Source organism: Nycticebus coucang, chromosome 21 (assembly GCF_027406575.1).
Source record: "Nycticebus coucang isolate mNycCou1 chromosome 21, mNycCou1.pri, whole genome shotgun sequence".
In the NCBI taxonomy this organism is placed as follows: Eukaryota; Metazoa; Chordata; class Mammalia; order Primates; family Lorisidae; genus Nycticebus; species Nycticebus coucang.
The window spans coordinates 2079414-2092686 of NC_069800.1; the positions used below are offsets into that span (position 1 = coordinate 2079414).

Genomic DNA, 13273 nt, shown 5'->3' on the forward strand with positions numbered 1-13273 from the left:
ATATTTTAATTTAAAAAAACACTTGAAAAGAGTCATTTTGGGGAGAAAAAAAGAGTTAGAACTTCTTTGACTTCCCTGCACTTTTTTTTTTTTTACTATTTAATATTGATTTCATATTAAATTGGACGTGTTAGGGGTTGGGTATAGACATTGGGTTGTCTTAGGGCCCCTTGGAGACCTCAGTCTGGCTTTGCTGGTGAAGTCCATCAAAGGGTTAATAAACGTAGCTTTTGATTCTTTCAGAAACGTGCTATTTTCTACTAAAAATTTTTGACATATTACTGCGTATTGGGAGCTTTTTCAGCTTTATGGCGGGACAATTGTGAAAATGCTGTTTATTGGGACTGGATCCTCATAACAGAGCCAAGACTTTCTACCTGCTAGGAAACTCTGAACAGAAGGAAGTGACCGCTTCATTTGTTCAAAGACCATATTTTTTCTCCCTCTGTTATCAATGAAGTCTAGACCCTAAAACCTCCAGGTCTGGGCAATGGCCACATCAGAAATGAGGATTTCAGGGACCCCCTTCATCTGTGTTTGTCATTAATCTGCAGCTGACAGCGTGGAGCCTTCCCTGGCTCAGCTCCCACCTGATTCTGGGGAGGCTGACAGGTGCTGCCCATGCACAGCGACCCCGGAGAAACTGGATGCAAGATTAATGCTGCATAAAATGTCCTCACAGGGAAAGTCCCCTCCGAGGTGCAGGATTTCTGCAAATAGAAAGGAAATAAGACCTGAGAGTCATTTTCTCTCACTGCAGAATGTTAATTAACAACACACCAAACATAAAGAATGTGTCTGTGATAACACAGGAATATATTCAACAGGGAGAGAACATTTTACTCCACATAGTAAAGGCCTTGGAAGCTCTGGAAATTTTGTGAGGAAGGAACAGCTACCAAATATATGAGTTAAATTTATAGGAAAGCTACTTAAGAAAGGAAAGATCATAAACAATGCAAACGACAGTGGCAGGTTATTTCTAACATCCCTATATGCATTACCTATATCACACAAGTTTTCTTATGTTTTCATTTAATGTGGCTCAAATATATTTTGATTCCACTTGAAACTTCCTCCTTGACACAAGAATTTTTTATAGAAATGTGCTGTTAACTTCCATGTATTTGGAGATTTTTAGCTGTTACTTTGTTAGAGTTCATATAATTGTACCCTAACCACCAACATTCAGAACAAAGGCCCCATGGGAAATTCATCTTTGTTCAGAATTTCAGTGGTTATGTTACACCCCTTCTCAGTGCCAGCTATTCAGTTAGAAACGAGAGCCTTTCCTTCTTCTTGGACATAATTTCTGACCTAAGCCAGCACTGATCTTTTTATTGCCTTGTGGATAAAGTGTGTTGTTGTTGTTGTTATTGTTGCAGTTTGGCCGGAGATGGGTTCAAACCCACTACCCTCAGTATATGGGGCCAGCACCCGATTCACTGAGCCACGGCGCCACCTAAGTATTTGTGTATTTAAACATATCTACAAATAAGAAGGTACAGTGTAACGTGCCATTGGACCCCCATCGTGTCTGTGGGCTATCATTTCCTGAACTGTTCTATGATGCATGAGTGTTCATCTACTACTTCCACATTATTTCAACTTTCCTGCAAAAGCCTCCACTCTGTAAAGTGTTTCTATTCTCAGTTCTCCAAACACTTAGGCTCAAAGTCTGAAAACACTTGCCTGTTCTCCAAATCTGGCTTTCCCCTTACTTGTGCTGACACCCCAGTTTCCCTTCCCCTTTATCTCCTCTGGCCTGTATCCCACCATTCTTCCAGAGAATAAACACCATCTCATCTTCTCTTCCAATCTCTTGGACCATTCATGACTACTCCTCAATCAAAATTTTACTACAATATTTTCAACTGAAATGAAATTTCCAAACTATAATCTTTACATGCCTTCTTTTGGACCTCTAAGTACTCTGAGAACAGAGTTTGCTGCAGGTGACAGTTTCTGAGTGCAGTTTTGCTCTTTTTGCTCTTTTCTACTATTGATTTGGTGACTGCTCCCCCTCCCAAAAATAAAAAGTAGATAATTATTTAACCACAGAGTCTTTGCTAGATAACACAAGATAGCATTGCCCCAAATGTGTGCATGAGAGGCTAATTCCAATGGAAAACACAAAAGGGTTCTACTTTTAAAAAGTGTCATGAAATAGTGTGTTCTGATCAGCTCCTATTTGCCTCATAGGTGAAAGAGGGACTCCCACGTCATATGGTTCAAGATGCTCCAGCACACAACTCCTGACCCCAGGTGGATGATCCCCACATCAGGTTATGAGTCACATATACTCACGGCCAGCAAAGGACATCGCTCACCATTCAGGGACACAAGAGTTGTACTTGTGATCAGAGTGAAGAAGAGGGGCTGTGGGAAGCGGGTTGTGTAAGAATCAGGAGGGTGAGGGACGACCCTGTTCCTGTGAGAGGGTATGATGAGCTTGTCTAAGCAATTTTGCAGCTGGTCATGAGATGAAGCCCATTAGATGGAAGATAAGTTGCTGTGTAGCTTTCCAGCTGAGAGGAATGGGGAAAGGGTTCCTGCTGGTGGGGACATAGCTGGTAAGAACAGAAGAACACGGGGTTAGGCCTTTGAGGCCTTGTAAGGCTCAAAGGTGCCAAGTCATCACTGGAAATTGATAAACAATGCTGAATAGGTTTATTTACTACAGAACTTCTTAGGAACTTCAATAAGTCAGTGCCAGTGTAAGTTCAATGTAAGGGGAAGAGCAAAAGTGTGGTTATTAAATCTATTTCTCCATGGCATACTTTTAAAGAGGAACATTTTGTGGATTAGTGTTTAAGAGGACTTATTTTCAAAAATGCTGCCTTAAAAATGAACCCAACATAGTGACTAAAGTAGTCATGACTAAAGTCATTACCGTTTAATTAACTTTTATCTTAAGGAGTCTTATAGAGAAATAAAATGCTACTGTGTACTTGTTAAGGTGAAATATTTCTTTGTGCCTTTGTTTCAATTGAAACTTCCCATTCTTATTTATGCTCACCTTGAACTTATGTCTTTGGCGGTTCAGGGCAGAGGGATCCTCTGACAAACAGGCTGGGGCTGCAGTGCTGCCGTGGTGGCACTGAGCGTGAGAGGCAGGGTGAGATCCCAGAGACAGGGTCCTGCTGGGCCAAGTACCACCTGGCTGACCTCCAGCAAGGTCTCAACCTCTCCACCAGCTGTGAGCAGAGAGGATGCTGCAGGTTGTAGATGTGGAAGTGACGTGTGTTCTCTTATGTGGCACACAGGCAGCAGTCACGGTGTCCTTGTCTAAGTGTGCATGGCTGGTCACTTCTCCAAAGCTGCACAAGTACTTGCTGGGGACTAAATGCACAGATGTGTGTGATACCATGTGCAAGGACCTTGAGAAGCTCGCCCTTCTCCAGGGGAAGAGATGCCCAGTTGGTAGAGCTGGGCTGGGCATGTAATTTGTACTCCAAAGTGAGTACAGGTCCAGGAGTGGAAAGATGCAAGAGTTCTCATCATGCCGCTGTGGCAGACACCTCCAAGGTGCCAGGCTGCCTGGGCGGCTGGGCTGTGGGGCCACTGTGCCTAGAGCTCCTCCCATAGTTGCAGCTGCCACTGCCTGTGAGGGAGCCCATTGTGGGCTAAGGGGTGGCTCCAGAGATGCTGCCATCCTGTGACTACCCATGCAGGACTGCCTGTGCCGATGGTGACCTGTGCTGAGCAGGTGCTGCCACGGGGTGGGGGTTGAGCTGCCAGCAAGCCCCCTCAGAAGTAGGTGGTGTTCTTCCCGCCAGCAGGAGGAAAGGGAGGCCAGAAGATGACAGCCATAGATGGAGGGGTGGTGTCCATTGCATCAGGGTCAAAGGCAGGCATGGACGGTGGTACAGCAGAGGCCCTGCCTCCCAGACTGGAGGTGACTGGAGGAGCCATGTTGGGAAGGCTCATCAAGGCAAGGGCCATAGGAAGAGGGCTCCCCAGCCTGGACCTATGGGCATGGGCGACGATAGGTGGAGGTGGGTGTGTGGGGACACTATAATGGACAGGGCTCCTCTGATCTGTGCTCCAAGGAGTGTGAGGAAAGGGAGGAGAGGTCCTGGTAGAGGTTGAGATAGAGGTGAAAATGCGAGCTGCAGAAGGGGGCGTGGTGTCCATGTCCTCTGGCTCTTCATCAGGCTGCCCGCTGACATGGACAGATGGATGGCGTGTAATGTTGGACGTGGTGGCTGTAGAAGACCTGGGTGTCTTCAGGATAAAAGGTGAGTTTGGGGTAGGAGGGAGGGGAGGACAAGTGGGGAAAGAAAAAGTAGGATGGGGAGGGAATGGAGGAGGAGGAATGGGGAGGGAAGTGGGAGGAGGGGAGGGTAAGGGAAGGGAGGAAGTGGTGTGGGAGGAAGGAGGAGGGGAGTGGATGAAACGGGGAAGATGGAAGGTGAAGGAAGGAGGAGGGGAAGGGACAGAAAGGGGAGGTGGGATGGTCAACGAAGGAGGGGGAGGAGAGAAAGGGATGGAGAGGGGAGGGCGGAAGATGAAGGATAGAGGGGGAGAGGAGGATGCAGGGAGGGGAGGAGGGATAGGGAGGGAAGGAGGAGGAGGAATTGGCAGGGGAGGAGGAGGAGGTGGAGGAGGGAGGAGAAGGGAAGGAGGGGAGTTGACATCCTGGAGTTGTGGAACCAGCCTCACAGAGAAGGATCCGAGGCTGCTAAGTGTGGAGGAAGGTGGAGGGACAGGCAGGACGGGAGGTCCAGCAACAGCCCTGTGGGCAGGGGGGTCAGAAGAGGGAAGAGGAAGTGGGACCTGGGAAAGGGAAGGGGCAGGCTGGGCAGAGCTGCAGCTTCCCAGGGCCTCTGTCTTCCTCTCCAAGGCCTCTGCTTTGTCCTGCCAGGTGTTCCTTTGACCCCCAATGCCCCTCTCCACGGTGCCTCGACCTTCCTCTGCTGCTACAGCGGGAAGCTTCGGAGGTGGGGGCAGCTCGCCTCTGTCCCATGACAGCGGCAGCGGCAGCGGCACTGGCACTGGTGGTGGCCGTGGCAGCGGTAGCGGCATGGGCAGTTTCCTCTTCTCCCCGTGAAGGTGGCACAGCCTGGTCACAGGCCCGGAGGCAGATGGGGAAGCTGAGGCAGGGTGGTTGCCTGGAGGCTGAGCAGTGAGGAGAGCAGGGGCATGGTCACCCCCAGGCTGGGCGGTGTGGAGGGCAGGAGGCACCAGGACAGGAGGGCCAGGCTGTGACCGGCGGCTGGGGAGGCCGGGTTTACCAAGGGGATTGTCCATGCCAGTGAGTTATGAAGAATGAGAAATGCGAAATGAATGCAATGTGCTAAGTTACTCTCTGATGAGGTGAAGGGACGGAGAGATCTCTCCTGGCATCCACCTCGTCTGGAGACTGAGCACTCACTGGTCAGCGGGTGAGCACTCACTGGTCAGGGGGGCACTTGTGATGTCACAATGGAGCTGGTGACAGACAGAGGCCCCGCTCAAGGGTCCAGGGAGAGGTTATAGCAGGGGGCACATAGAAAAAGCGCCAATGGGCAAAGGGCAAGTCCCTGCTTTTGGTGGCAGGTTTGGGGTTCCAATTGAGCCACTGTGTGGGGACTGTATGGGTCCCATGGTCCAGGGCCCTTCCCGGCTGGGCGGGGGCTCTGCAGGCTCCAGGGCACCTGATGAAGGGCTCCAGGTCACAGGGGCAGAGCCTCCCCAAGGCAGAGCAGGGACCCGATCCTGCCAGCCTCCTCTGGTGACACCCCCCCACCACACACTCCATCCCTTCCCAGCCCAGTGCCTGTGGGCTGTGGGGAGCGGGGTGTCTGGCCCAGCTGGGAGGCTTTCCCAGGACGGAACTGCAGTGTCTTGACAGATGCTGCAACTGTGACATCCCTTCTTGGCACTCACCTCTTCTCACTTCTTTTTGCATATTTTGGTAAAAGGGCAGGTAAACCTTAGCTCACCCCTCAGGTCACAGTGGTGGGAGTGGCTTCATATTAATCTGAAATAAAAAAAAAATGGTAAGAGTGTATTTTAAGAGGAAAGCACTTTCTTCTGTTGATGTGATGATTTACATTTATTGATTTTTGTATGTTAGACTAACTGCATTCCGGGGTCAATCTTACTTGTTCCTGATGTATTATCCTTTTTATATAGTGCTATATCCAATTTCCCAGTACTTTTTAGAGCTTTCAATAGCACAGCTTTTGAATATTACTGATGCAGCCAAGATGGTAAAATCTCTTAAATTTTTTGAGTTCTGCTGATGAGCTGATTGAGAATTATTTATTTTAATTGAGCACAAAGATCCCGGGTGCATGAAATATAGCTTTTACATGTATGTAAAATTATATTTCAGATTACAAATAACAACTTTTAAATAATCTGAGATAATTGTTGATGTGCCAATACTTTCTTTTCACTGCAATAGAGGTTTTCACCAAAAAAAAAAAAAAAAATAGAGGTTTTCATTTTTGTTTCTTTCTTTTCCCTTAGTATTACTATCAAATAAAAGACATTTCTGTTGGGGGGATGTGTATTTGTTATGGCCATGCAAGTAGCTGCCTGTGGGATGAAGCGACAAAGGTGAGTTCTAGTAGTCTACATTTTACTAAAACTTCAAAATAGATTTTGTAGCTCTAATATGTGCATTATTTTTTTATTCCAGGTTGAAAGGTATAAAATCATTCTGCATACATGAAAAAATATCAGATGATTTAACTGATTTCATTTTTTTTTTTAACAATTTTCATTTTGTATGGTTTTTTTTTTCATTTTGCTTTGGTGATTAAGTCTTTTCACTATGACTTTTTTGTAGCAAAATATCCAAACATAAAATTTACTATTTTTAAGAGTATAATTCAGTGGCCTTATGAGTTCTGAACTTCATCTGTCTATGGAACAGTCAAGCAACAATCACGTGCAGTTATAAATAATGTTCACATAATTTTAAAAGAGGGTTTTCCTCTTTTTATTTTCTCCTTTTCCATTTTTTTTGGTACTAAATTGACATAAAACAAAGTTCATTTATTTTAGCATAATACTGACTTAATACTTTGACATTGTCTCCTTTTAAAATACTAACATTAAATTGCTTCTTATTTTCTCCCAATCTTTGTAATTCTGTACCTTGTGAATAGGACTATTCAGCTATTGACACTGGATGAGATTTAGGTGAATATCAAGAGAATTATAATTAGGCGCTTCCAAACCTTTAAAATCCATGTATATATATTCTTAAAAGTTTTTGTTAATTAAATCATGTTCTAATTTTGTCCCTCCTCCTGGTTGTAACTGGGTTACCAGTTTATATTTGTCTGTAAAAATTAAATGTATGTTTGCATTGCTATGGTCATATAGCCTCTACTGTGAAGAGAGTACCACATATTTGACTGATAGATTCTTTTGTAAATAAATTTAAGAAAAGGAAGCAGGGCAGTGCCTGTGGCTCAAAGGAGTAGGCTGTGGGCCCCATATGCCAGAGGTGGTGGGTTCAAACCCAGCCCAGGCCAAAAAAAAAAAAAGAAAGAAAAGTAAGCAAGTTAAGTTTTTCAGTGAAATTTGTATTCCTTCCTGTTCAGAAGCTACAGTGTCAATGTGAACATAACACTTGCAGGGAGAGTTGTAACCTATGTTTTCCTGGACATTACCAGCAGCCCTAGAGGCTGGGACCATTTAGTCTGGAAACATGTGTGAAGGTCAGTAGTTCACAGTGTGAAGAATGTGGTCTTCCTTTCTTTTTTTTTTTTGCAGTTTTTGGCTGGGGCTGAGTTTGAACCTGCCACCTTCGGCATATGGGGCTGGTGCCCTACTCCTTTGAGCCACAGGCACCACCCAAGAATGTGGTCTTTCATAGTTGGGATGTGGGAGCAGGAGCCAGCTGCCTGCTCCCCCAACCAGGCAGGGGACAATGAGCAGAGATGCCAAGTATGCCAAGGCAGCCAGGCTTTGTAGGAAAATGGGGCCAATGGGCACATATATTGAGAAAATATATGTTTTCAAGAGTTTTTATTAAGCAGAAGAATTCATTCTTTAATCAAACTCTTCTTCAGAAGCTGACTTAAAGAATCAGGCTGCTCTCAGTAGAAGGAACTTTGTACCACGTAGCCCTCCAGGCTATGCCTACTCGGTCCTCCCTCTCCCTCCCCAGATGAGCTGACGGGGCCCCCTCTCCCCCCGCGAGAAGAGCGGATGGGTCCCCACCCACCCGGGAGATGAGCGGATGGGGTGACCTCCTCGCCCCCTTCTTCCCCCCCCCACCGTGAGAGAAGCAGACGGGGCCCCCTCTCCCCTCGTGACAAGAGCAGATGGGGGTTCCTCTTCCCCTGTGAGACAAGGGGACAGGGCCCCCTGTCCCCGCGAGAAGAGCAGACATGGCCCCCTCTCCCCTCGTGACAAGAGCAGACGGGGGTCCCTCTCCCCCTGTGAGACAAGGGGAGCAGACAGGGCCCCCTCTCCCCTCGTGACAGGAGCAGACGGGAGTCCCTCTCCTGGTGAGATGAGGGGATGGGGCCCCTCCCCCTGTGAGACGAGCTGACTGGCCCCCTCTCCCCGCCAGAAGAGCGGAGGAGCCCCCCACCCACGCGAGAAGAGCGGACGGGGCCCCTCCCCCTACGAGAAGAGCGGACGAGGCCCCCTACCCACGCGAGAAGAGCGGACGGGGCCCCTCCCCCCTTCAAGAAGAGCGGTGGAAGCCCCCTTTCCCCTGGTGACAGGAGCAGATGGGGACCCCTCTCCCCCTGTGAGACGAGCTGATGGGCTCCCTCTCACCGCCAGAAGAGCTGACGAGGCCACCTTCCCACCGGAGAGCGGACGGGGCCCCTCCCCCCGTGAGAAGAGCGGACTAGGCCCCCTCTCCCCATGATGAGCGCGGATGGGGCCCCTCCCCCTGTGAATCGAGCTGACGGGGCCCCCTCTCCCTGCCAGAAGAGCAGAGGAGCCCCCCATCCACGCGAGAAGAGCGGATGAGGCCCCCTCTCCCAGCCTGACGACCTTACGAGGCCCCCTCTCATCCCGTGAGACCAGCAGACGGGGCCCCCTCAACCCCATAAGACAAGCATAGGGGGCCCCCTCTACCACCGTGAGGCAGGCGGACGGGGTCCCTCTCCCCCCATGAGGCAGAGGACATGAGATGAGCAGACGGGGCCTCCTTTCCCCTGTGAGGTGAGTGGACCGGGCCCCCTCTCCCTGTGAGAAACACAGCTGGATAGAGGAGGGACTACCACAATGCCTATGTGGCTAAATGCCTTTATACGTTCTTTATTCAATTAAAATACTCTTTAAGAATTCTTTTTTTTTTTTTGTAGAGACAGAATCTCACTGTACCGCCCTCGGGTAGAGTGCCGGGGTGTCACACGGCTCACAGCAACCTCTAACTCTTGGGCTTATGCCATTCTCTGCCTCAGCCTCCCGAGCAGCTGGGACTAGGGCGCCGGCCACAATGCCCGGCTATTTTTTTTTTGTTGTTGTTGCCGTTTGGCCGGGGCTGGGTTTGAACCCGCCACCCTCGGCACATGGGGCCGGCGCCCTACCCACTGAGCCACCAGCGCCCTACTCACTGAGCTACAGGCGCCGCCCTCTTTAAGAATTCTTACAAGCTGGGCTCATGCCTGTTATCCTAGCACTCTGGGAGGCTGAGTAAGGTAGATTGCTTGCGCTCAGGGGTGTGAGACCAGCCTGAATAAGAGTGAGACCCTGTCTCTACTAACAAAAGAAAAACCAGCCTGGCACTGGAGCAGGAACCTATAGTCCCAGCTACTCAGAAGGCTGAGACAAGAGTCTTGCTTGCACCCAAGAGTTTGAGGTCGCTGCGAGCTACAAGCTACGATGCCACAACACTCTACCCAGAGCAACAGAATGAGACTGTCTCTACAACAAAGAATTTTATTTTATTATTATTTTTTTTTTGAGTCAGAGTCTCACTATGTTACATTCAGTGGAGTTCTGTAACGTCACACCTCACAGCAATCTCAGACTCTTGGGCTCAAGCAATTCTCTTGCCCCCACCTCCCAAGTAGCTGAGAGTACAGGCGCCTGCCACAACACCCAGCTATTTTTTTGTTGTTGTTGCAGTTGACATTGGTTAGCTGGTCTAACCCACCAGCCCTGATGTATGTGGCTGGTGCCCTAAACACTGTGCTATGGGCTCCGATCTCAAAAAGGAATTGTTACAAAAGACAAGTCTAAGCCCCTTCTCCTGTCCCCCACCACCACCCCACTGTGAGAGTGTGCTGGCTTCCAAGTTAATCATTCCCAAGTCTGCACTTGACAGCCTGTTTGGTGTCTGCTGGAGCCCTCTGCACCTTACCATGGGCATAGCCTTGGGGGTGTGCACACTTGACTTTGAATCATTCCACCGGCACCCCCAGCACACTATCTACTTGCCCTGTGTTCCACATTCCATATCTACAAATTAGAGACACTATTTCTCAGGGTTGCCATGAGAGTTAAATCAATTTCTGCTGATGGTGTGATTCTCTGCTCTTCACAGGCAATGGCATCCTTTAATTTCCAATCTTAGCCCTCAGAAAGCACATATAAACATTTGCTCAATGAAATGGAGGCAGTTTTGACTGCATCCTGTACTAAATGGCAACCTTTAATGAATCATAAGCAAAGGGGAGGGGGAGTTGAAAGAAATCCTCTTGTTTGAAATATTGCTTAGAAGACTAAATGTTCCACAATTTCTAGTTCAAGAATATTGCAATGAAATACCACTGGAAGAAAATATTACCCACCAATTAAATACAAAAGATTGGATCATTTCAATGGAAATGCCACTATTTTTAACATTATAGTACATAACATACCATAAGAAGACTATACCATAAGATTCTTTGCATAGCCATTGAGTTTTTTTTTATTAAATCATAACTGTATACATTGATATGATCATGGGGCATCATACACTCGCTTCATAGACCATTTGACACATTTTTATCACAGTGGTTAACATAGCCTTTCTGGCGTTATCTCAGTTACTGTGCCAAAACCTTTACATTCTACATTTACCAAGTTTCGCAAATACCCCTGTAAGATGCACCACATTGAGTTTTTAAGTGTGTGTTTCTACCTTTAAAACGAAGTGAGAAACTGAATTATGGTGATAGTTTCACAGTTCAGTAACTTTACTAGAAATCATTGAATTGTACATTTAAAGTGGGTGAATTTTATAGCATGTAAATGATACTTAAATAAAGATGTTTGAGAAAAAAGAAGGACGTTTCTGTGCTCATGGACAGCTGAGCAGTTTATTTTCCAGGATGTTGAAGGGAAGATGATTTGCCCTTTCTTTTGCAGACATGCCTCTCTGGCTATTACCGCGTGGATGGGATACTCTTTGGAACAATTTGTCAACCTCGTGAATGCCACGGCCATACTGCTGAGTGTGATACCCACGGTGTTTGCATTGTGAGTCTATTGCTGAAACCTCTAATCTCTTCTCTTCCCCATTCCAGAGCCACATACTGTGTAGAAGTGATTTTTTTAAAATGCTACCTCAACAGAATAGCCCTGACCTCATAGAACCCAAAGGAAATTCACAGATTTAAGTTCATCATGAAATGTTTCCTGGTTTCTTTCCTATTTTTTTTAACTTTGGTAGTAGTGGAATAAGTATGTCTAATTTGATTATGTTTTAGAACACTGATTAGTAATTATTTATTATTATTTTCATTTGCTAAGATTATAAAGCAATATAAAGGTAGAAATGTCCACGTATTAAATACAAAAGATAGGGTCTTTGCTATGAAAGTAGTAGTATTTTTAACATAATATACCACAACAATAATAATAATACATCTAATAATCATACTAACTTGTACATTACACAATGCCTCTCAGTTATTCAGGTAAACTTTTTAAACAATACCTCTTTTGGGTGGTGTGTTGACACAGAGCTTAACAAGTATGTAGTTAATCTTGAGAATACATTTTGAGGAAGGTAGAGGGCAGGGGATTTGTTTAACTTCCATCAGGAATTCTTTTAGGCCCTCTGCCTGGAAGCCAGGTCACAGTCTGATTGGGCTCCTGTGGGTTCACTCCTCGGAGCTGGAGTGACTGTGTATGCTAACCAGCTCTACCCTTGTCACCAGGCGGGAAGTGTTCCTGCTCTTTCCACAAGAGATTGATTGAGTCCCAGAGCTAGGGAAAGTTTGTTATCGGACCGAGGGAGACGATCTCAGCATTACATCCTGGATTGCTTATTGCCTCTAGAGCCAAATTTTTCTCTGTTCTGTAAAGATTTCCTGCTGTCCTTTGCTCTGTAAGTGAAGCCCATAGGAATTGCAGGGAGTCGGGGTTTGCAGGAGACTCGTTCCTCTAGGTTTGATTTTGTTCATTGCAAAGATTCCAGCTGCTTGATGAGGTGGTGCTTTGTTCATGTCTCTCTCTTCACTGTGTAGGTTTCCAGAACCAGACTTTCATAGACCCCTTGCCAGCATCTGGGGGTGTGGGGTGGGGCAGCAGGTGATGGCAGTGCCAGTGAGGGCTCTTGTTACAGCTAGGCTAAAAGCTTGAATATCTCACACTTCTATTAATATTATATTAATATGGTCGGGCATGGTGGTTCATGCCTATAATCCTAGCTCTCTGGAAGGCAGAGGCAATTGGATTCCCTGAGCTCAGGAATTGGATACCAGCCTGAGCAAGATCAAGACCCTACCTCTACTAAAAATAGAAAAACTAGCCAGTTGTTGAGGCAGGCACCTGTAGTCCCAGTTACTTGCGAGGTTGAGAAAGAAGGATTGGTCAAAGCCCAAGACTTTGAGGTTGTTGTGGGCTATGATGCCACAGCACTCTATCCAGGACAACAGAGAGAGCTTCTTTCTCAAAAAAATTATATTAATATAATTTACAAAAAATACAGTCGTATTAAAGTGAAAAAGCTAAATAGCAACTGGTCTTAAAGCTTTACGTACAATAAATCATAACAATCTTTATAATTTTAAACATTGTTCAGAAATAATTTTAGATTGACGAAAGAGTTGCAAAGTAGTATGAGATTGGATTTCTATCGTCACTGTTTTTTACTTTGAATGTGTTTATGGTAGCTTTTTATAAATGCCTTTTGGTTGTTATATGTTATTATTCAGTGTGTTTCTAATGACAGATTTTTGTCCTGATTATGGATCACTTTTTTTTTCTGCTTTTTGTGTCTAGTAGTTTTCATTTCCCATTAAAAAAAAAAAAAAGTTAGCGGTCAGGCACAATGGCTCACGCCTGTAATCCTGGCACTCTGGGAGTCTGAGGTGGATCACTTTAGCTCAGAAGTTCAAGACCAGCCTAAACAAGATTGAGGCTAAGACTCTAA

The 13273-nt window shown here is 46.4% G+C and overlaps 2 pseudogenes; one reads left to right on the plus strand and one right to left on the minus strand.

The window, feature by feature from the left end:
• LOC128574173 (rho GTPase-activating protein 28-like) overlaps positions 1-3620 on the minus strand; it is a 48577-nt pseudogene extending 44957 nt beyond the window's left edge.
• Positions 3621-5506: 1886 nt separating this feature from the next.
• LOC128574174 (laminin subunit alpha-1-like) overlaps positions 5507-13273 on the plus strand; it is a 55986-nt pseudogene continuing 48219 nt past the window's right edge.